The sequence below is a fragment of the Megascapheus bottae genome, chromosome 2, assembly GCF_031878675.1.
Source record: "Megascapheus bottae isolate mThoBot1 chromosome 2, mThoBot2.hap1, whole genome shotgun sequence".
Classification (NCBI taxonomy): Eukaryota; Metazoa; Chordata; class Mammalia; order Rodentia; family Geomyidae; genus Megascapheus; species Megascapheus bottae.
The window spans coordinates 27,860,781-27,886,606 of NC_143510.1; the positions used below are offsets into that span (position 1 = coordinate 27,860,781).

At 35.8% G+C, this 25,826-nt stretch overlaps 1 protein-coding gene and 1 non-coding gene across 8 annotated transcripts in view; both read right to left on the reverse strand.

The window, feature by feature from the left end:
- Cfap20dc (CFAP20 domain containing) overlaps positions 1-25,826 on the reverse strand; it is a 183,722-nt gene that overhangs the window by 126,821 nt on the left and 31,075 nt on the right. The window lies entirely within an intron of this gene.
- Positions 13,210-13,316, reverse strand: LOC150066624 (U6 spliceosomal RNA). Its single transcript, XR_016534697.1, has one exon. It is a non-coding gene; the product is annotated as a U6 spliceosomal RNA (small nuclear RNA).

The following is a 25,826-nucleotide window of genomic DNA, read 5'->3' on the forward strand; positions in this document are numbered from 1 at the left end:
GACAGAGAGAGAGACAGAGAGAGAGACAGAGACAGAGAGAGAGGAAAGAGAGGAGAGAGAGAGAGAGAGAGAGAGAGAGAGAGATGAGAGAGAGAGAGAGGAGAGAGAGAGAGAGAGCGAGAGAGAGGAGGAGAGAGAGAGAGAGAGAGGGAGAGAGAGAGGGAGAGAGAGGGAGAGAGGGAGAGAGGGAGAGAGAGGAGAGAGAGGAGAGAGGGAGAGAGGGGAGAGAGGGAGGAGAGGAGAGGAGGAGGAGGGAGGAGAGGGAGAGAGGTGAGAGGGAGAGGAGAGGGAGAGGGAGAGGGAGAGGGGAGGGAGGGAGAGATGAGAGATAGAGGAGAGAGGAGAGAGAGAGAGAGAGAGAGAGAGAGAGAGAGAGAGAGAGCAGAGAGAGAGAGAGAGAGAGAGAGAGCGAGAGAGCCTGGGGGCTTGAAATCAGGGCCTGGACACTGTTCCTCACCTTTTTCACTAAAAGCTGGCACTCAACTTGAGCTACTTCCAGTTTTTTGGGTGATAAATTGCAGATAAGAGTCTCTTGGGCCGGGAGTTTGACCTAGTGGTTAAAGTGCTTGCCTAGCATACATGAAGACCCAGGTTCGATTCCTCAGTACCACATACATAGAAAAAAGCTGGAAGTGGTGCTGAGGCTCAAGTGGTAGGGCTCTAGCCTTGAGAAAGTCCAAGGACAGTGCTCAGGCCCCTGAGCTCAAGCCCAGGACTGGCAAAAAAAAAAAAAGAGTCTCTTGGACGTTTCCTGCCTGGGCTGGCTTCAAACCACAGTCCTCTATCCCAACCTCCTGAGTATTGAGGATTACAGGCATGAGCCATTAGCACCCAGAGTCCATCTATTTGTTAAGGACAATTATGTTTATAATGATCAATCTTTCCTTAAGATCTATGTCAAGGTGGTATATTAGGAGACTGTGGAACCTTTGAGAAGTGGGGCTTAATAGGTCCTTAGATCATTTGGGCACATACTCTGGGAAAGGACTGTGAGACATATAACCTTCTCTTTTCTGGCTCTGCTTCCTGGTTTGTGGTATGACTTGATCCTATGTGCTTCCAGAATGGTGTACTTCCCTTGAAAGAGGTCCAAAACCAAGGGGTTGCCTGATCTTGAACTTAAATCTCTATAAAACTATAAGCTAAATAAACATTTTCTCTGTATAAGTTAATTACTTCAGGTATTTCGATGTAGCAATGTGAAGCTAATATACCAATCAAGTTTTGTTCATAGTCAATGAGAACTACACATTGATTCAAATACTTGGCCATATTCACAGCTTGTAAGAAATATACTACCTTTGCTAACCCAAAATGCACAAAAAGATAATGGTTCTGAATCTGACAAAAATGAAATTCAGGTTCTGAATTTCTATAAAAGAGTATCAATTCTGCTTTCAGCCTGGTACCTAAAAAATGTTGATACTCCCTTAAGCATAGTACCGAGTTTCAGTACTTTAAGCGTTTATCTAAATATTCAACTAAAAAGTGACTGAATCTGGCATTTGCCAAGTTGTTGCTTGAGATGTCTGATGCCCCATATTCTGAGTCCTATTAGACTCTTCAAATAAATGCCCTCACAAAGTTGAGATTTAATGTTTTGTCCCCGGTTTTTCTCTTTTCTTTTTTTTTTTTATGGAGAATCAATATAAGAAAAATCCATTTGAAGAAAACTTTTATAAAAATCATATCCTGGACAGCAAATTGGTTTCATCTTAAGTTCCTATGCCAAATGATTGGTAGTGATTGTCTGGAGAGCTCTGTTAAGGACTGCAAGGTTGCTATGATCGATTAGCAGTGCCTGCCAGGGACTGGAATGAGGAAGTGTGGTGACTTTGTGAAGCAGTTAGACATCTACCATCACACAGCTGAAAGTATGATGTTACACAATGTACTATGACTCATGCAAGGCTAATCAAATGTGTGGCTCCATGTGTAGATAAATGACATGGGCCTCTCACCATTGAGCCTGGTTCCTGTAAGCATGTAACCCTCTGTGTTGTCTTCCTCCCATAGTCAAGTCACCTTAAAACTTGAATAGGTTATCCTAAAAGTTACTAAAATTAACTCACAAAGGATTAAATTAAAACAAGATGTTTCTCAAATCAAAGTAAAAACGTAGGACAAAGAAACCTAGTACGGCCTAGAAAATATAAATGAAAGATAGTAGTACTAACCATATGCAAATGAAAAAGAGCATCTCAACAAAAGGAAGAAAGCCAAAGAGGGGAAAAATAACATACAAAGTGTTCAGACCAGGGACTATTAGGATAATAGTGGTACTTCAGACAGCTCAAAGTGATAAATCATTATATTGTGTTTTAAAGAATTCTTTGCCAGTACCATTTTAGTGATATTAAATTGCTTAAGTGGCCATCTGTGAAGCAATGCAGCAACTGGGTGGGTTTTATGGACCAGTCTGGAGTATCCACTAAAATAGTTACACCTGTTATGTGGAAGCCATTTGTAATGCTCCTTTGCCAATGATAAATCTTGTTAACGCCACTTCCTTCTCATTTTAATTCTGTAGATTACTTAAACCAGAAGGAATGTGGGTATACTAAATTGTTTCCAATTTAACAATGTAACTATCTTTTAAAACCACAATCATACTCTATTTACATACAAGTTTTAGACGGTATGGTTTAGTTTTTAACTTCTCCTTTTGAAAGATTTTTCAGAATGAAGTGGGAACAAAATACCATAATTGAAAGCATAAAAAAAAGAGAACAGAAAAGACAGCCTCTTCAACAAGTGGTGCTGGCAGAACTAGTTGAGCAACCTGCAGAAAACTGAAGTTGGATCCTTCTATGTCACCCTGCACCAGGAGTAATTCCAAATGGATCAAAGAGCTCGAGGTCAAAGTAGATACCCTGAAAACTTTAGAAGAAGGAATACAAGGTACATTAGGTCTCTGGCACAGGTCGAAACTTTCTTAATAACTACCCCCAAAACACAACAAATTAAAGAAAGTTTGGACAAATGGGACGGCATTAATCTGCACAGCTTCTGTATGGCAAAGGACATAGCTAGCAAGTTAAACAGAAAGCCCACAGGGTGGGAGAAGAACTTCACTAGCCATACAACAGACAAAGGCCTCATATCTAAAATATATCTACAGCTAAAAAAATGAATGTCTCAAAAACAAATCCTCAAAGAAACAACCATTCCATTAAATGATAGGCCAAAGATTAAGAGAGAGATTTCTCTAAAGAAGAAATAAGAATGGTCTATAGACACATGAAGAAATGCTTGACATCTCTGGCCATAAAAGAAATGCAAATCAAAACAACTTTGAAATTCCACCTCACTCCAGTTAGAATGGCCATAATCAAGAAATCTATTAACAACAGATACTGGAAGGGGTGTGATCACCACTACACTGTTGTAAACTCTCTCTCTGTGTCTCTCTCTGTGTCTCTCTCTGTCTCTGTCTCTGTCTCTGTCTCTCTCTCTCTCTGTGGTAGTGAGGGTTAGAATTCAGGACCTCACGCTTCTTAGGCAGGAGCTCTACCACTTGAACCAAGCCTCCAGCCCTATTATTGCACAAAGTTACCTCACTTTTTGTCTGGAGTTGAGTATGGACTGTAATCCTTGGACTTTATAGTTCTACCTGTAGTTTGGATGATAGGCACTCACCAGCACACCCACCTTCTTTCTTGACATTGAATCTTTCTCGGTTCAGGAAAGCTGGAATTATGATTCTCCCAGTTTCAGCCTCTTGCATATTTGGGATGTGGGGTGCCATTGTTTCTAGCTATTGATTGAAATGGATATCATGAACTACTTTTGCCTGGGCTGTTTTGTCTGATGATTTTCCCTATCTCAGCCTCTTAAGTAGGTAGGATTACAGGTGTGAACCACTGCACATATTCTACTCAAAGACGGACTTATTGGAAGTAAGGTATCAAATAGTCATCTAAGTTTGATTATAATCACTATACCATACTGAGATCAAAGTAATTTTAAATATAAGTAACAATAATATCTCATATATAGGAGGCCTACTCTATACCCGGCACTGTTCTAAGTGCTTTATTGATATGATTTAATCCTCTATAGGATGTGCTCTCTTGTTAGTCCTATTTTATGGAAAGGAGCAACTCATCTTGGATGTCCTAAACAAGAATCAAATCCAGGCAGTTTGGCCCCATATTTGATACAACCTCTCTTCAACCTAGACTAGAAATTCTAAGTTTAACATGTGTAAGGCATCATTTTTGAGATGGTTCTGGACTATTTTTGAACACTGCAAGTGCATCTCAGTGTTTCTTTGGCTCATTAGAGTTTAAGGGTAAAATGAAAAAAATGTGAATTTGGGTGACTTGAGGAAAGGGAGAATCTAGTTGTCAGAATAAGTCAGTGGAAGCAATCTAACTTGTTACAATGAAATCTTCACTACTTATACAAAATCAGTCTTTTGAAGAATCCAAAAGAACTTCACCTGCAACAGACTAATAATTATAGCTGGCTTTCTGTTTCTGTAACACTATATTTATCAGAACATCCCCCAGGTGGTCACTTTTGTGAAAGTAGGAACCAGATTAGTAATGATGGAGGGTATGAACTCCACCTTACTCCTGCTGCCCCATCCAAATGCATGTCAACTTCAGCAGGCTCTGACACATGGTTAAGCAGAAACATCACATTGAAGATAGATGTAGCCTAATGACATGGAAAGAGGTGCCAAATCATATCCAACTTAGAGGGTCTGGTTTTGCAAAATTTAATTAGCTTACAGTTGAGAAGTAATTTGAAGCTTCAAATTATAGTTATTTAGAGACTCCTGAATTGCTCGTCATTTCACTTTATAAAACTACAATATGAGGCTTAGTTCTATGGGAACAAATGATTAGAATTTAAAAAAAAAGAAAAAGAATTAAAAAATAAGTGGGAAAAAAAGAGAACAGTTTTGAAGTGAGATATCCCTGAGAAATAGCACCATAGCTATAATGGTGGGCCTTTACAGGTGTAGGTGTGTGTGTGTGATGGTACTGGAGTTTTAATTCATGGCCCTACCCTTGCTCAAATGATAGAGTCATACTTCCAGCTCTGTCTGCTTTAATTATTTTTCTGAAAGGGTCTTGTGTTTTTGCCTCGGTTGGCCTCAGGCTGTAATCCTGTGTAGCTGAATAAGTTCAATTTATTTTTTGAGATGGGTAGTATGTATGTGTTTGTAGGGGATTCACCTTCTTCCTAAACTGGTCTTGAACCATGATCTTCCCAGTCTTAACCTTCCAAGTAGCTAGGATGACAGATGTCAGCCCCCTATGCTTGACTGTGATTAGATTTCTTTGAGTCTGTTTTTCTCATCTAGAAATCATCATATCTAATGGAACTGTGGGAGTTAACAAAGTTTGTAAGGTCCTTGGCTCACTAAATTTTGGCTTGTCACTTTTCCACTTCTCCATTTACACTAAGTGAACAATTTCTCCAAGAGTCCCCATTTCTGAATTTTTTTTCCCCTTGCTGTCCAATCTTGATCTGATTAGCCATAGAACTCTACTCTAGTGTTTCATGTTTTTCTCTCAGCAACTTCATGTCTTCAGAAAAGTGACCACCAATGCTGTCTTTCTAATTTATACAAGTCATGAGTCCTGATACTGCAGGATAAACACATACCTGTGCCTATTTCTCTATGTTTGTCTATCATCACTTCTCCACTCATTCCTTATTTTCCAGCTAAAAAACCCAAAACCATTATACTGAACACCAGTGGCATATGGCCTTTGCACATTTTTCCCTTTCATTCCAAAATGGCTTCTTTAATTATTCTATCATTTTTTTAGAAATATCCTCTATTCTATCAACACATTTCTAAAAAGGCAAAACTTGGAAATACATTTGTTCCATAGCATTAAGTATGCATGTCTATTAGAATTTCTCTCTTTGCATACTACTTTTGAAAAACAGTAAGCTTCTCAATTTAATTTATCAAAAACCTTATAGAAAGGTAAAGAAAATGATAAATTATTCTAGTTCGTGAGCATATGTATCTAGAATCCCAAAGGATAGATAACTGAATCAATATATTAAGAAATTATGTATGAAGACCTTCATAGCTATTTCTATAATGAAATGATATTTAAATGAGCATTCTATAATGAAATCTACAAATTTAACAGCTTAAAATGGAAAACATGTGATCAATTCAACAAATGTAGAAATTCAACCTCCATGAGTAAAAATTAACCTTATCAAACTAGGGAAGGAAGCACTTTAGTTTATGACTGAGTTACATATTTAAACTCTGCGACGGTCAATATTGGACCGCAATAGTCTTTACATGTTAAGCTTTTTAACATGCAATAATATTACATGTTACATTATATAATATTTTAAACTTTTTTATATTTACATAACATTACATAACATTTTTAAACATGTAATAATATTATATGTTAAGATGTTTCATGGGGATAGTAGGAGGTACCACTATTCTAGTAACTCCAGCCCCCAGGCTGGTACCTTCTTCCATAATCAGTAGAGTACTGAGATGGGAACATGGTGACTGCCTGGTACACTTATCTACAACTTGCCCATGAAGTGACACACATCACGTATGCTCATCTTTATTGGTTAAAACAAACCATGTTCTACCATGTTCCCATCTCAAGTATGAAAAATAAATTTCTTCTCTTCATAAACCTACTGGTACATGGTATCTTGTCATAACAGTACAAAATGTACTAAGAATATTCCTATACTTTCTTGGACCTATAAATGTAAAATATTTAGCTATCATTATCTCTAATTGTTCAATTGTTTTATTCAATTGTTTTATTTTAAAAATACTTCCCTTTTTAGTAATTAAAAAACTGCAAATGGAAGCCTGAAGTCCAAACAGTAACTTGTCAAAAAGTATGTCAGTATCACAGTTCCAAGTGTTGTTAGTAATCGTCCATTAGCAAACCTTTTGGGCAATCATCATTCCTAAGATACTTACGTGATGTGCTTTTTCTTAAAACTGTCAATTAAGACAACAGAATATGAAATTAGACTAGTGTATTTGAGCAATATTAACTGTCGATGTAATGAGAAACTGCCTAACATTAATAAAGGGAAATAAAAATAAAACATTCATTACCATTTTAAAGTCTTTCACGACTAAAATCAATCAAAAGTTAAAGTTCAGCTGGATGATGGTGGCACATCCATACCACAATCCAGATGATCGTGGTTTAAAGAACATAGGGGGGAAGAAAAGCTGAGAAATTTCATGTACAAGATAACCAGTAAAATGTAGTCTGGAGACATGCTCAAGTGGTGGAGAGCCAGTAGCCCAAGTGCAAGGTCCTGAGTTCAGATGCCAGTACTGGCAAAATAAAAATAAAAATTATGCTGTGAATTTTTTTCATTTTATTCACTAGCCAAAATCAGAACAAGCTAAAATCAGAACTAGTTAAAATAGCTAATTGATCATGTATAAAAAGCAAAGAATCTAGGTCATTCTTTCATAAAAGGCTTTACCTCTACAATACTAATAGCATAACTAAGTAAAAGAAGCAAATACACATAAGATAGCAAAAGAGCCAATGTACTAAAAAAGAACATGTTGTTTTTAGAATTGCTGCTAATTATGATTACATTTTAAATTCTTCCTAGAGTTTCACTAGATACAGCATTACTCATCTCCTGTCTTTAAGAAGTATTTAGAATCACAAAAGTTTGTAAAGAAGACATAAGAGTAGCTCATGACTAAAGACTTTAAGATTCATTAATGAGTTTTTTATATCTTTCCACTCTACCCAAGGACTATAAGATTGTGCAATACAAATAAAAATCTATAAAATGAACTTGCAAATAAAAAGGTTGAACTTACATGCTTTACAAGATGATTAATTTTCAATAGCAAAAGCAAATTAATTTTTACAGTTTGTATAAATATTAATAGCAAGATTTTTGATTAAAGAAAGATTTTTTAACATCAATGCTTACTGCATAGCATTCCATTTTGATAAGAATATGAAATGAGCTACTTTCTTATTCTTAGCAAAACACAAGACAAATCATTAGATATAAACAGAAATGACAAGAATTATGACCTCTGAGAAAAGTGGCAGTTGAGTTTCAAAACCACTTAGTCCCATGGATAAAGTATAAAAATTACAGTCAATGAAAGCAATTTGTATAAAGAAGATCCCAATGGATTGAAATGCCTGGTAAGTAGTTGTAGTACATTGATGGATAGAATGTAATGAAGCCAAGAGCACAAGGAAAACATTCTGTGCTCTGACAATGCCTAGGAAACTGAGATACAGCCCTGATCAACCCTCAGACAGGTCCTGGGAGGATGAAATATTTGATGAAGAAGTTAATAATCAATGAGACAGATGTACTAAGTAAAGTGAAAATACCTACAAACTTTGTCTCATTCAAGAAAGGATAGTAGCTTCTGCTATGAAGATGTGAAATATAGCTAGCATTCTGATCAATTCTTCACAGAAATAATTACTTCTGTAATAATATTGAGCTGTAGTTGATTTTATATATGATATAAAAGCTGTTGAATTTGCAAGCCCACTATAAGATACAAACAGTGGGAGAAAAGTCACTGCTTGTACCATTTTTGAGGACTCTCTGTAATTCCTGGTAGGAGGTACTGCATAGAATAAACAAGAGCTTTCCCACCTGCCTGGGATGCTTGTCTCAGTTCTTTGACATAGCTTCCCCTTCTGGTCTTTTGGGTCTCAGTTCAAATATCACATCCCAAGAAATCCTTATCCTTATTGATTTTCCTAAAGAGATCTTTCTCGGCACTTCTTTATTACTTCATATGTTTGCTTCTTTGGGTTTTGCTTTTTTTTTTTTAACCTGCTCTCTTTCCTGTGTCCTTAGTATTATAGAAATAGATTTTTATCTGCCTGATCACTGAAAATATTCTCAGTGACACAGAGTGGCAATAATAAATGTTTTGATATATTTATTAAATATAAAGTACATTAAATATATTTTATAAGTTTATAATCATAGACAAATGAATTAATGAATTAATTCTATCAAAAGAAGGCACTGATAATTTTTACAATGTGGTCTAACTACATAAAGTATAATCGTGATTCACATTCACAATCTATAGTCACTTCTGTAAGAACCAAATATTCATCAATTCTCCCAGAAGAAGTACTAATACATAACCTACTAAAGAACAGAATGCATTACTAACAGTAGCATATCACTAATGCAGAACTGTTCATGATAGTTCATTACTGACAACTCAAAGAACTTGTCTGTATACTATAAAGCATGTCAATTTCAGTGTTTCAATGGCTGAGTATAATAACTTAAGCTAAGGACCTAACAATAACATCTTTGTGACTAAGTAAACAATTACTAATCCAGATGCAGATTCACATCTATAATCCTAAATACTCATGAAGATGCAATCTGGGGTTCTCTGTTACAAGCCAGAATGGACAAACACATTCTCAACACCCTTATGTTCAGTTAACCAGCAAAAAGCTAGAAGTAGATGTGTGGCTCAAGTTATGAGCAGAAAAGTCCCAGACAGTGCCAAGCTCTAAGCTCCAGCTCCAGTAACAATGCATACAATTATGTCTCCATATTTCATCAGCTATGACCTTTGACTGAAACTCAATGACGGACTGCTTACCTCTTTATAGGATGAGCTGAATGTGAAAAGAAATGCTCCACATATATAATATATGCTCAATATTAATTGGTCGAGTTTTCAAACCTTTTACAGTATTCATACTTAAAAAATGAGCTACATTCATCAAGCCATATTCTTGATTTAGATTGCTTTCAAGATCCCTGTTTGCTTAAATTGAATTAAGTTTAAAACAATGCCTTAAAAGTGAATTAATTTTAAAACAATTATAGGTTTTGAAACATTAAAACATCTGGAAACTTCAGGAAGTTCAGAATATTGTTGATTTCATAACATTATCACTGCTGCTGAATGGCATAATAATGGGTCAGCATTATTAGGTTATCATGGTTATAGTCACTTCAGCAATAAGGGACCTGGCACACAGAGATTAAATGATGTGCCTGAAAACAGCAATTCTTTTTTTTTAATCTTTTTTCATATATTTTTATTGTAATTAATAGAAGGGTTACATTATATTTACCAGATAGAAGGCACATTACTTCACCAACACTGATAACCTTTCTCATGATGTGGTCCCCATTTCACTCTCCCCACCCCCGCCCCTCATCTTGCTTTCCTGCCTTCCCTATCTGACTTCAAATAACCAAATACGCCTATATACAATATATCAGATAACCAGGTGAAATACTGTAACAACATGAGATAACCAAGGGACAGCAAAAGAGATGAGAGATAACACAGTACATTAAGGACAACAATCACTCATTATGTGGCTTTTGTTTCCTTATCCTGGAGGTCCTTTCATTTAGCATCATTCTATATAGCCTATGTATTTAGGTTTTGTTCTATTGTAAATCTCTGATAGTAGAGCCCAAGGTTTCTACTGATTATGACAAATGAGGGAAACCACTGAGCCTATGTTCCTTTGAGTCTGGCTTACTTCACTTAATATGATTTTTTCCAAGTCTTTCCATTTCCTTACGAATGGGGAGATGTCGTTCTTTCTGACAGCAGCATAGAATTCCATTGTGTATAAATAGCACATCTTGTTGATCCACTCATCAACTGAGGGGCTTCTGGGTTGGTTCCATATCTTTGCTCTGGTAAATAGTGCTGCAATGAACATCATTGTGCTAGTGGATTTAGTATGCCCTTGTTTCTGGATGATTGGGTAAATGCCAAGTAGTGGAATTTCTGGGTCATAGGGGAGTTCTATATTAGTTTTTTGAGGAACTGCCATACTGCTTTCCATAGTGGTTGAATGAGTTTGCACTCCCACCAACAGTGTAGTAGTGATTCCTCCTGGCCACATCCCCATCAGCATCTGTTGTTATTAGAATTCTTGATCCTGGCCATTCTAACTGGAGTGAGGTGTCCAAACCTTGACATATAGTGTCATGTATGTGCTGTTAATCACCCGCTTAGTTTATCCAGTCCTATCCTAAGACACCTCAATACAAATGTGTTGTTACCAGACTTAAATAGAGACTTCTCGGAAGAAGAAATAAGAATGGCCTATTGACACATGAAGAAGTGCTCAACATCTATAGCCATAAAAGAAATGCAAATCAAAACTCTGAGATTCCATTTCACTCCAGTTAGAATGGCCATGATCAAGAAATCTAATAACAACAGATGCTGGCAGGGATGTGGCCAGGAAGGATTACTACTACATTGTTAGTAGGGGTGTAAATTCATTCAACCACTATGGAAAGCAGTATGGTAGTTCCTCAAAAGATTAAACATTGAGCTCCCCTATAACTGAGTAATTCCACTACTTGGCATTTACCCAATCATCCAGAAACAAGGGCATACTAAATCCACTAGCATAATGATGTTCATTGCAGCACTATTTACCAGAGCAAAGATATGGAACCAACCCAGATGCCCCTCAGTTGATGATTGGATCAACAAGATGTGGTATTTATACACAATGGAATTATATGCTGCTGTCAGAAAGAATGACATTGCCCCATTTGTAAGGAAATGGAAAGACTTGGAAAAAATCATATTAAGTGAAGTAAGCCAGACTCAAAGGAACATAGGCTCAATGGTTTCCCTCCTTTGTAATAATTAGTACAAACCTTGCACTCTCCTAGCAGAGGATTACAATAGCTCAAATCCTGGATACAAAAGGCCATATGAGATGAGCCTAAATGAAAGGACCTTCAGGATATGGAAACAAGAGCTATACAATGTGTTACTGTCGTTTTTAATGTACTATGTTATTTCTCATATCTTTTGTTGTCCCTTGGTTATTCTCATGTTGTTACAGTATCTTACCTTGTTTTCTGGTATATTGTATATACGTTAATTTGTTTATTTGAAATAGGAAAGGGAAGGGGGAACATGATAAGGGGAGGGGTTGGGGCGAGGGAAATGTGGACAACAACATAAGAAGAGGTATCAATGTATGTGAACTAATGCTTCTTTTATCTGGCAAATATAACTGTAACCTCTCTGTTAATTAGAATAAAATTTTTTTTAAAAACAAGTGTGTTGTTACCAGAACATAACTACTTAAATACCAGAATGGAGTCAATGCTCAGTAATTCGGATACCAACTTGACACTGCCACAACTTCTGAATATGTGGTCATTTTACTTGTTTTAGTTGGACAGAGGGGTAGGGGTGTTCAAAGGTACATGATGAATCTCACATGGTACAAAATAGTTCCATATTAAATGACATTATTGGTCTAAAATAGGAATTTAAAAGAAATACCTAAAAAAACAGGGGTGAAAAGAAAAATCTCATTTGAGTTTCCAAGTGACTTGAAAATTTTTTATCTAAACTAACCCTATTTGAATTTGCATAAGATTCTTCATCTCACATGAGAAAGAATACTATGAATATCACTTTTATTCTGTCCTCATCACACAAGAAATACACAAAGATTATAGCATTTATTTTAAACATTGAAAAATGTAGCAATTATTTTAATGTGCTAAGCATATTATATAAAGGCATCTCAGTGTGAAATATATAAATAATGTGGTACCATTACAGTATGAATGTATATATAAACACCCACCCAGCACTTGAAGTTTGTTTAGTTTCTGTAAAAAAGTCTCTTTATAAGAGATCAAATATAATAAAAATATTTAAGATTATATTTCTAATTTAGAAGATACTTCCGGTTACTATCACTCAAAATCAATCTTCTAATTGATTCTAATACCTTGTTTTGGCTTTATAATGATTTTAGAAATTGCTTCATATGGGAAGAGAAACTATAAAGGAAGAAAACTTGGAATAATTTCCATCTGATTGAAGAAATAAAAAATAGGTTTAAAATAGTGATAGTGATATTGAATTATCTACCATCACAGAAAAAAGAGAGATATTTCATAGATACTAATTTGCCACATAACTGATAAATATTCTCTTTTTAAAGGCTTTTCTGTTTTTGAAAAATGATGCAACCTTAAAAGGAGTATTACTTCCCTACAAATATTCTTCCAAACTTCTCCATAACAAAGAGTATCCTGACCATGATCAAGAAAATTTTTGCTAAAGTCTGTAAACTCTGAAGCGAAGTCCTTGCACAGCATTATTGACTGAAATATAGAAAACAATTTATACCCAGTTCTGGGCTCAAAATTCTATGGGACTTCTCAGGTCTGTTTTCTTTCTTTCTTTTTTTTCCCCTCACAAATTTGCGCACCATCCTTGTGCACGGGCCATGTTAACCTTCTCTGTATCATTCCAGTTTTAGTATATGCGCTGCCAAAGCAAGCACCTAAGGTCTCTTTTCTAGTAATCTTCATAGTGTTTTTCTAAGAACACGCTATTGGCTTCCAATATCTTTTCTTTTTTCTCCTTTTTCATTTTTACAAATCTGTCTTCTTGGGTAACTGCAAAGCACAAGAACTCCTGTGCATGTGCTTTTTCTCTCTCTTTCACACACACACACATACACACACACCACTGAGCCTAATTTATACACAATTCCAAATCAATGGGCTTTGCCTTTCCTTTCTATGTAGTGTTCTAACTCACAGGCACTTTCCTGCCTGCTTCTGCAATTCCTTACAGATGGCAGAGGCTGAGGCTGGAAGTATGATGGCTGGATAAGTGGGGCATTACTTGATCTTCTATCATTTTGATAAGAATTCTATGAGGCAGAGAAAAAGCATATGCCATTATCCTTGTGTTCTTCTTTAAAAAAAATAAGAAAAGAAACTGCAGCACACAAAGAAAGTTAAGTAACTTGCCCAAGGCACCAAACGAATTAGTGTCAGAGAATTCAGGTCTTTAAAATCAGAGCTCTTCTCATCAAATGCAAAACAGCCTTTCTCCTTTTTCTAGTATTTCCCATACATATTTTATCCAAGTGATATTATATATCTAAATTATGCTTTATATGTATGCATTTCTAGACACTTCAACCAAATCATCAAATTATAATTTCCTATTATGTTTTCTTTGAAATGTCAGTGTTTGAAATGATACCATAAATCTTTCAAATATGAAATTAGCAAGAAGAGGAGAGAAAGGATGATTGGAAGCAAAACATAAGAATAACTCCAATGACTTTGGGTAAAGAACCAAAAGATTAAAACAACAACAAAAACAATCCCCTTGTAAGGGAAAAAGTTCTTTATGATAGTTTTACCTCTGTATGCAGTAGGTGGAGCTATGGTACTATTTGTTAGGGTTACAGCCAGGCCATATATCTGAAAAAAAAAAAAAAGTAACAACCCAATTTGCTTTTAGGATATCCATTTTCTTTTTCATTTTCAAATGGTCCTTTCCTGTTTTTAAAACATTTTTTTCCTCCATGCCCTGAGAACCTTTTTGCTACATCCCCTTTTCTCTAGAATGACAGAGGGTTACCATCTTCACAGCATATTCTTATGATGCCCTTTCAAGGACAATTTTGGGAAACACGGCTGTACAAAGCAGCCTGCCTTCCTCTGTGCCATCACAGTCATCACTCCAAAGATTTTCCCATAATCTACCAACTCTATTTTTTTGGACTGAAATAGGACTCTCTTGCATTTGAAAAACTTCCAGAATTACCGCAAACAAATGCCTCAGGTTTTCAATTATTTCCTGCAGAAATCATTGTCCATAGTCTCCTAAAAATACACTATTTGTAGAAATAAAAGGTGAACAAAAATTGTTTGAAAAACATGGAATGAGGATATTTCTAAAAGTAGACTAATTTTGAGTAGTACAAGTATTAATTTTTGAATATTTAGGAGTAAAAAAGTTCCTCTTTAAATAGTAATCAGTGTCTACTATTACTGTAATGGTTAACTTTCTGTTTCTGTGTTGTCGTGATTAAGTCACAGGATGCCCCAAAGACTTGGTTACACATTATCCTAGATATGTCTGTGAATGTTTTTGATAAGATTAATACTTGAATTTGAAGGTTGAGAAAAGGCATTGCCTCCCAAATATGGGTGGACCTAATATAACCTACTACCTGAACAGACAAAAAGATAAAATACAGAAGTTTATTCTCATTGCCTGGCTGTGTTTAAGCTATCAGTCTTCTTCTGCCTTGGGACATGGACCTAGATTAGACTTTACAGTTACTGGCTTTCCTAGTTCTTGGACCCTGGGCTCAGACTCACTATAAGAGCATTGCTCGTGCTCCATCTTGCTTTGTATACATTAGTCTCCAGTTGAGCCAATTCTACAACAAATATCTAATACATACACATACACAAAAAATTCACAATAGGTTATTTTTCTCTGAAGATCCTGGATATAAGTAAAGCAACAAGAATTATTTATCATACTAATCCTTTCTGGGTAACACAAAATTTGGGTTTTCTTGTTAACAAAGTTCATCAGGTCCTAATGTATTTATATACCTAAATCTCACCAGTAAAAATATGTACTGTTTTAATATTTGATAGTATTAAACTATGCTAATAAAGTGGTAAAAGAAAATGAAGACAGCACTTCTCTTTCTACTATCTGGAAAAGCCAGTCTTGTACTTCATATAGCAACCTTATGACTGTCTTTCAAGAAGGAGGTATTGCTCTATAGTCTGAACTGGCCTCCAACTCTCTTGCTTTAGTCATCTGAATTCTGTGAATATAAGTATGTGCTATAACATCAAGTCACATCCCTTCCTTTATTTATTCTTCTTATCAGATAACCATTCAGAGCTTTTACCAAAAGTTGAATGTTTAAGATCCAGAAAGATTACAAACAAGTACAATCTAGGTATATATGACACACACAATGTCAAATCCATGAAATTTGTTAGCAGGAAATACATTTATCTTGGTAAAGTACTTTAAATAGAGAGCTATTTCAGGTTACAGTATATAAACAAATTTACTGACTTGTCTATTTCATCCTAGGCCAGGAAAATAATAAGTATGGTCTGCAAACTGTTTATTACTAATCTTCAAGGATGACAACCCAAATATTACTCAGGTTTATCAGCAAGAACACATTGCATTTTTTCCTAGCAAGAATTTTTCAAAGGAACAGTTCTGCATTATATTGTGGCCCAACTTTCTTATCTCATTGTGATGGCTACTTTTAACGGCATTGTTCTAGAAAATTCTAGGTGCTCTTGTGTTATTTTCGTTACTTATAACGTTTATTTACTTCTTATTTTTATGATCAATACCTGTAATAAGTGGTTTAATCTTCATATAAGCTTTGTAAAATAAAGACTATTATTATTTTCACCATATACATAACAACAGCTAAACTCAAAGTTTGTAAAGACAGTGAGCGTCAGCAGTCTGACTCTAGAGCAGGCACCATTTCAGTACACTTTCTTAAAGTTGAATCTTCAAGGCAGTCTGATGAAGGGGCTGTTATTGTATCCATCTCAACAGTTGAGTGATGATGCTTTAAATTTCTTCCAAAGAGACCGAGGAGGTATCTAATTTATCCCATCTATTACCTCTGGCAACTTCTAATGATGCCCTGAAGTTCACAGACATTGGGGATAAATGAAAAAATATGATAAAATATGGTCTCTGTTTTCATGAAGTTGGGATCTTCATTGAAGAAACTACTAATCAAACAAAGTACCAGGGAGAAGGGCTTGGGAGAGTAAAGTACAGGTCACCAAAATCTTTTAAAACATACCCTAAACCCTCTAAGCCACAAAAGTAGTTAGGTTTAGTCATTATAGCATTGCAAGTGCCCATATATCATAGTCTATTATTTGTACAGTAATGAAAGGAAGAAGGACAAATTTTAAAAAAACCTCAAAAGTCAATATTGATGTCCAGATAGATGTCTTGTGGGGTCTAATTTTGCCTTGGAGAGAAGAAATGGAGGTCTAACAATGACTTATATAAGCAAAATTCCATAGAAGGGAATGACAGAATAGTATGTACATTTAGCTCTTCAATCTAGGGACTGGTCGCTTTGGAATACTAATAACATTCACTTGAACAGTCTTCAAAGGGTTGGCATCTTTATTACTTGAATAAAGTATGCAAAGCACTAGCCCAAATTTGAAGGTTATTGTAAGGAAACTCACTAGCTGAAGAGTCTTCATAGGTGGGGAGAACTACAGTGGCATCAGTGATATAAAAGTGAAACACTGCAAGGCTTTAAGGATTAGGAAGTATTATAAACATGACTCTCAGTTAGTTGACTCTCAGTTATCTGAAGGTATTCATTTTGTGAATTATAGCAACCTAGTTGCTTCTCTCATGCACACAAGATCTCTCTCTCTCTCTCTCTCTCTCTCACCCTCCCCCACCAACATGACATGTAATGGATGCCCTACAGTGCAAGGATGCACTACAGTTTTGATGAGACTGAATGGGAGTCTTTATTAAGCAGAAAACAAAGAAACAAACTTTAGTTTTCAATGATGTATGCAAACTAATCTATTAGATTCAGCAACTAAGAACATTTGGCAAATTAAATGTAACTTCATCTATTAGATTCAGCAACTAAGTATATATGACAAATTAAATGCATTTCAGAATAGGAAGTCATTGGCTACTTCTATAGTTGGATCATATTTATAGTAATATCATTTATCTTTCAGAGCAATAGTCAGATATATGCCAAGCAAGATCTTTGATGGTATTGCCATCAAAGATCCAATTTGGGGAATATCAGACACAGTGCTGGTGCTGGTAGTGGTTATAAATCTCCCCAGAAACATGAAATCTCAATTTACTGGAGCAAAAATCTGAAGACACCTGTTATCTATTTTGTAGAAATGACATGAAAATGGAACTGGATTACTTACATAAATGATGAACAATGTCTGATGATAGTAAAGAATTAGTCAATCCTTATCTTACTACTGTACAGCATTCCAGGAGAGGTTGAAAACTAACCTGCAGGAGGAATGCCAAGGAGACTAATAAAATAGAACATGGTATCTACAACAGGAGGGAGGTTTTCTAATTTCACTTTCATTTCTCCCAATTACTAAGGGCTCTTTTCAAAACTGCTTTTACTTAAACTAAATACAGAAGCAGCTCACTGAGCAGGCACACGGAATTAACTGACATTCTCCTTTTGTTAAATACACCTACTTCTTCTGCCCCTGGCTATTCCCACCTAACAAAGGTCCTGAGAGAGCTGCTTTTACAGGACTCCAACTCTCAATACTTGCAATAAATACAAGCCTAGGAATGTGATGGTGACCCAGCTTCAAGACAAGAAGCTCAAGTTGTAAGGAAAAATATGATAAATTTGAGACCAGAGATCTTTGTTTTGTTCACTGACATAACTTTTTCCCTTTTGTGTCAGTACTAAGGCTTGAACTCTGGGCTTGGGCACTGTCCCTGAGATTTTGTGCTCAAGGCTAGCATTCTACCACTCTGAGCCTCAGCTCCATTTCTGGCTTTTTGGTAGTTAGAGATAAGAGTCACACAGCCATTCCTTCCCAGACTGGTTTTGCATTACAAACCTAAAATCTCAGCCTCCTGAGTGGCTAGAATACAGGCATGAGCCACCAGTGCCTGTCAAGCTGACATATCTTAATAACCTGGATCAGCCTCTGGTGCATAACAGATGCACTAAATATGTACTAAACAAGTAAAACCGTGTATGTGTAGCATCCAGCAATCAGAATCAGAAACAGGAAGATAGCTTTTCCAATGTCAACCTTACATATTTCCTGGAAGCATAAAAAGATAAATTAGAGCAACAATTAACTAAGATGTTTTATAAGCTCTTTATAAAAACAAAAAGCATTTTGATCATATAAAATTTATCAAAATGGAATGGAAATGGAAACAAAAAATATTTATCAAAATGAAATGGAAATGGAAACAAAAGGGGTTTTCCAGGAAATGGAAACAAGAGGCTCTTTTCTTTGTTCTTTGTTTTCTTTTCTGTTCTTGTTTGTTCATTTATCTGTCTTTGAGAGGGTGTGAGGGGCAGCACAGAAATGGAGAGACAAACTGTGAACAAATGCAGCAGTGGGAGTTAAAAGACACTATGCTGAAACTGAACTATACAACTTGCGGGTGGGGGTAGGAGGGAAAACTGGGAGAGAACAAGGAAAGGGGTGATCTTGCCCCAGAAGAAATGTACTCATTACCTCACTTATGTAACTGTAACCCCTCTGCACATCACCTTTGTAATCATATTTTCTTTTAAATAGCATCAAAGCCAGACATAATATCATGTGTATAATCCTAGGAATTGGGAAGCTGAGGCCAGAAGATCACAAGTTCATTTCCAGCTTTGGCTACATTACAGAAAGGCACTGTTTTTAAAAATGTATATACAAAGCCAGACTCAAAGGAACATAGGCTCAATGGTTTCCCTCATTTGTCATAATTAGTATAAGCCTTGGACTCTCCTACCAGAGGTTTACAATATGGCAAATACTAGATACCTAAGGCCATACAAGATGAGGCTAAATGAAAGGACCTCCAGGATATAGAAACAAGAGCCATATAATGCATGACTGTTGTTCTTAATGTACTATGTTATTTTTCACCTCTTTTGTTGTCCCTTGATTATCTCATAGTGTTACAATATCTTACCTTGCTATCTGGTATATTGTATATATTTTAATTTGTTTATTTGAAATAGGATAGGGAAGGGGGGACAACCAAGATGAGGGGAGGGGTTGGGGGGAAGGAAATTGGGACAAAAACATGAGAAGGGGTATCAATGTTTGTGAAGTAATGCACCGTCTATCTGGTGAATATAATGTAACCCTTGTATTAATTACAATAAAAAGAATATTAAAAATAAAAATGTATACACACATATATATACAGATACGTAATATATACGCATATATGTAAAGTGTCATACTATTTAATAATTACCAATAGTAGTTACTGTAAGCTGATAATGTTCCTTGCCTTTAGAAATAGTGAAGAAGTACCTAGCTTTACCTAGACTAAATGCTAAAGCTCTGTATTCTAAATTTTCTTCTAAGATTTGGGCAAGAAGTTATATACATTTGAAATTGTTTTCCTTAAAACTCTTTTAACATTGGAAGATACCACCTTAAAACATACAATTTTTTTATTGTCTTAATCTACTTAAAGGTAAAAATGAAAAATTTTTGATGCGTTGTATTCTTTATACTTTTTTTAATTTAAATTTTATTGTTGGGATGATATACAGAGAGGCATTACAGTTACATTCATCAGGTAATGGGTACATTACTTCTTGTTACCCCTTCGCATGTTTTTCTTCCGCTTTCCCTCCCCCTACCTCCTATCTATGTAATTGTTGTACTTAATGAACTATGTGAAGCTATTTCTTTCCTCTTCTTTTCCCGTTAAGGTTTATCTCATGTTGCTACTGTATCTGACTTTGGTACCTAGTATTTGTATATGCGTTTATGTATTTGAAAATGAGAAGGTAAGGGAAAAAAGAATTTTTTTAAAAAAAATTAGAAGATTTGGCCAATACTGGGCCCTACTTTCCTATTGGGCACCAGTCAGCTGACACTAAATAGAGTGTGCTAACGCTTTAACTATAACAAAAGCTCTCCAGTCTGCATAATTCCCTTAGTCTGACCTATGCTCATATTTACTTCTTTCTTAGTGCCAAAGTCCCTTTGACAGAACCTTGTATCTAAGTCACAGTTCCAGGCTTTCTTAGAGAAATTATCTTATAATGAGGTTCTTAAGTACTGTACCAGTTTCCTTTTGATAGGGTGATAGATTGAACCAGTTCTTCAGCCTATATTCTACTTGTATCTTTACTCAGTAACTCTGTAATGACCTCCCATTTCAGATGTATTTCCTATCACATGAATTAACATATGAGGAGACAAAACATCCATGAAGAACCAAGCCCAGCCATATCCACAGTTCAAGCATATTTACTCAGCCACACTGGTCAAAATCAGCCACCCAATTTGCCCCATAGACAGAAGAGAAAAAAGATATAATGCTTTTAAACTACTAAATTTTGGAAGAATTTGTTTTGTGGAAAACACTAGCAGATACAAAGTCACCTTACACAACGTTGTGTTTTGCACAAACGTTGAAGACTAACATACTCAAAGTGGGTCTTGGATGAATAATGCCGTCATACATTTTTTGTGTGAGTAAAGCTTTCTATCTCTTTTTAAAATATATTTTAGATAATCTAAACTGATATAAAATAACAGTGATTATACATTGTTTAATCCCCTCATTGTATTTCTAGATAGACAATAGCTGTCATAGAATTATCATTAGCTCTAATTGTCATGAAAGTTTCAGTACATTAGTGTAATTAAATGTTTTCACCATCTGATTCTTAATCTTCTTTGGTGGTCAATAGAGACTACATTGTTTGTGAACTAATCAAATTTAAGTATTGATTACTCTCCTTTTGAGATTTAGTGAGGTTTAAAAGACAACGTGAGTAGTAAATCCTCATTTGTTACAACCCCCTTGATATACAGAATTAGATGAAAACAAATTTAGTATTCCATGATAAAAACATTATTTCTTTAGGAAACTGAATCTATTTCCTTCTAAATATATAAAAGTACTTTTTGTTAATTTGTGGATATAGGAGAAAGGAAGTAATTCATTAACTAGAGTTGTTCACCAACAAATAGTGCTTTTAGAATTTCCATATTTCTATGTGTTTTGCTGTATATGTGCTACTTTGTGTGTATTTATATATTATGTATCTTCTGGTAGATATATATTACATATGTATACACGTGGATAGATGTACAAACAGATGAACAGATATGAAAGAGGGTGGAGTATAGTATATTAGTTGTAAAAGACTGTTGTTCTCAGAATGCTGTTCTCAATACTAAAAGCTATAAAATCACAATTTAAACAAAAAAAAACCTCATCAAGGAACAAGACATACACAAATGAAACCCATTAAGAAAAAGGAGAGACCAAGAGCTGTTCTTGTTTTTAGCAGGGCAGGAGAAAGAAGATACCAGGCATGGATGGTATAAGAAGAGACTAGTCTAACTTCTTGCATATGCACTGAAGAAGTGGCACCTGTAGCTAAGAAGCCTGCACTATAAGGCAAGTCTGAACCTGCTAGTTAATTTCTTGACGTGGGTCTTCTAGTATTGGGAATTAATCATTTAGAACAGGAGGCCAGATAGGTTATCTGAGGCACTCTAGAATTTCAACTATCCGAGGCTAAAAGGCCAAGAAAGAGGAAAAAGACCTCTCCACAAAAAGTTCCTGCCTTTGTAGAACATAGGGTATCCTTCCTTAGTGGTCTTAAGTTAGAAGAAGAGGAAGAACAAACTACTAGAAGCTCAGAGCTCTAGGAGCAGGACAGAGAATGCAGAGAACTGCATGGTTGACCTATATAGTAAAGCAAGAAGCCCAGCGTGGACAGCCGGCTATACATTTGGAAATCTGCTAAATTTTACTTATAGTTGTAGTTCAAGGCCGGCTAAACGGAACAACTTAATCTTGCTCTAAAAAAATTGAGGTCAGTAAGGAACGGCATCAAACTAAAGCTACAATAAAGCTTAGACCGGTCAAGCCATAGAGTAAAATAAATCAAGCCTCTTTGTCCACTGTAATCTAAAAATAGAAGTAAAACACATAGAAGCAGGCCAAGTAGTATCAAGGGTTAATAAAAGGAGCTACAGAGGTGATTCAGGTGGAATTATTAGGTAATTGATGATTATCATTTAATCAGCATCAGCCTTTTCTTCATAGGAATACACTTTATAAACAGATAAGTAATTCTAATCAATGAGAGGCACAGATTATAAATTTGTATCTTCTTGTTAGAATAATTTATCAAAAAATAGTATTTACCCTTTTCCAAACACTAACTTAGATATCAGAGATGACAAAGTACAGTTCATCTCTTCATGGAAGTCCCAGCCACTTTGGGGGTATTTGCACGGCACCCCCCCAGCAACAGTCATCAGCACTCAGTGGATTGAGCTAGGAATCATTTTAATAGCAGCAGAGCAACCACTCTCCACCTTCAGGCTGATATAGAGTTTCAGTGGGGCTGAGCTTTTAAAGGTAAACACCACATGCAGGTGATCATAATTACGCATGGGTGAGCATCACTGTATGACGTCACCTTGATGCCCACAGTCAATGAAATCACACGCAGCTGGTCATAACCATTCACAGGTGGTAGAACAGGTTAAGCATTTTTACAAAACCAAAATCAGAATTTGGCTCAGAAGCATAAAAAAATGCTTTGAAAGAAAAGGAGTTGAAGTAGTTATTAATTCAATGTGGAAGAGTCTGCTTCTGAGGGAAAGACATTTTAACTTAGTTTTGAAGACTCAGATTTCACAGATGGAACTGAGAGAATCAGCACAGAGTAATCATGTGATTGAAAGTATAAGGTGGTGTCAGCACTGGCAGTTCAGTGGTCTTAGCATGGGGCTGAGGGATTTTTTTTTTTTTTGGCCAGTCCTGGGGCTAGAACTCAGGGCCTGAGCCCTGTTCTTGGACTTTCTCAAGGCTAGAACTCTACCACTTGAGTCACAGCACCACTTCCGAATTTTTCTATGTATGTGGTACTGAGATATCGAACCCAGGTCTCCGTGCATGCTAGGCAGGCATTCTACAACTAGGCCAAACTGCTGGCCACTGAGGGAATATGTTGAGGGAAATAATTGAAGGGGCTATAGATATGTTTGTTGGACAGATGAAGCCAGAAAGGAAGATTATTTTGAACATCAAAGACCATAAAAAGCTTTCAAACAGAGAAATAAAACCAGGCTTATATTTTTGGAAAATATTTCTAGAATTTAACATTGCACATAATTGTGTATAAACTGGCCTCTTGTAGAATATAAACATTGAATGGTAAGATGATAGGAACTTATAGAGGAAAACAAATTCTTAAAAATCAAAAAGAGAAATAAGATTTTTTTGTTGTTGTTGTGGGTCATGGGGCTTGAACTTGTGGCCTGGGCACTGTCCCTAAATTCATCAGCTCAAGGCTGCCAGCCTACCCCTTGAGCCACAGCCCCACTTCCTGTTTTCTAGTGATTAATTGGAGTTAATAGTCTCATGTTCTTCAGTGCCCAGGCTAGCTTTGAACTGCAATCCTCAGATCTCAGCCTCCTGAGTAGCCAGGATTACAGGCGTGAGGCACCATGCCCAGTGAGAAATAAGATTTAAGAAAGAAGAATTAAAAAAAAATCCCTGAACCTTTTCCATGGTTACAATTTTCATAACTATAGTTGTTCATTAATACTATTGTTATGTTTGTAAATAATGAGGTATACTAAGAAAGCAAGTTTGTTTCAATTTATTCCTACATCAGACACAAGTAAAAGTTTTCTTTTTTACATAATTCCAAAGTAGAAAATGTTTTAAAATAATGTATGATTTCAGGAAAACACAAATACAGGAATGTATTTGTTAGGCTACAGGTACTACAAACAAATAGTGGCTTAAAGAAGAATGAGATTTCCTTCTCCATGTCTAGGGGTAGACAGTTCAGAGCCGGGTTAGTGGCTTTTGTTTTTATTATTACCATCAGGGTCCCAGCTTTGGTCTCCATGGTTCTAATATGCCTTCCCTTGTAGATTTATGCTGCAATTCTATGCATTACTACATTATGAAAAAAAAAAAAAAGAGGAAAGACCAAAGCACCATAGACCACTGGACTACAGATAAGTAGTCTAGTCTTTCCCATTTGCAAAGCTTTCCATGGAATCCGGCCCAGAAAATTCCACTTGTATTGCAGTGGCCAGAAGTAGGTTATATCAGGATTTCTAGCTATGAGGGAATGTATTTTGCTGAGCCCATTATTTTCATAATCAAAATTTTATTTTAGGGGAAGAGAAGGAAAATGGATATCCACAAATAATGAGCAGTGTATGCTATGGAGAGTAGCCTAAAATTCTGTCCACCTTTTCTGTGGGAGCTGCTAAAAGACACATGCTGCTGAACAGTGCATGCCTTTAAAGGGAAAAAAACAATTTTGGGGGGGGGAGTCAGCTCACTTATGCTAATAACACAGGCTTAGACCCATGTCTTCTACTTGAAAGGAGATCACCAGTGTATTGTAATTTGAAGAATAAGTTTAAAATGCAGATAGTAATACTGAAAGTTTACCTACCCATATAAAAGGCTCTTAAAATTCACTCCAAATGGATGGCACTTGATAACATATATCAACTGTCAGTGAGAGTCTGAACACTTGTTATAACTCTACATAGCAGAAGTACTAACACCTGGCCCTATTCGCTATCCTAGATGCTTACCAGGAGTGGTACAAAAAGCCAGCTGCTATTTTCCTTCCTGACTGAATATTTTCCAAATATTAAGCTATTTTTTTGTTATTGCAAAGAGGAAACAAAATTCACAGAAGCAGCATTTAACAATTGGCTACTATATTTATGGCAGATGGCTATGTTTACTATTAGTAACAGTCTTCCTACTGTTTAGGTATAAAAACCAAAAAATCTACATAAATTATATGTTCAGTTGCTTTGTTTATAATTTAACGTAAGGTAATGAGAATTAATTTTATCAAATTATTTTAAATATTTGCCAGCAGGATAAATTCAGTGATGTACAGAAGGATCATACTAAATTTACTGTTTTCTACTTCTTGCCACTAAACAATGTATCAGCTTGCTTTTCTACTGAAATGGAATAAAACAGATAGGAGAGCTAATTTAAACAGTTGTTTGAACATTCAATATTTATAACACAAATCTTGCATGACTGACTGAAAGCAATGAGTTAGATGGTTTAGCTCAGCTGCTGCCTGAAGTGATGGATGGCCTCGAAGAATTTCTTGTTCACTGACCAGATCAATCACATAACAGAATGTAAAAAAAAAAAATCAGTCCTAAATTAGATTCTCAACATTTTCATCAGCATGTAAAACTGCTATAGGAAGAATTGTATC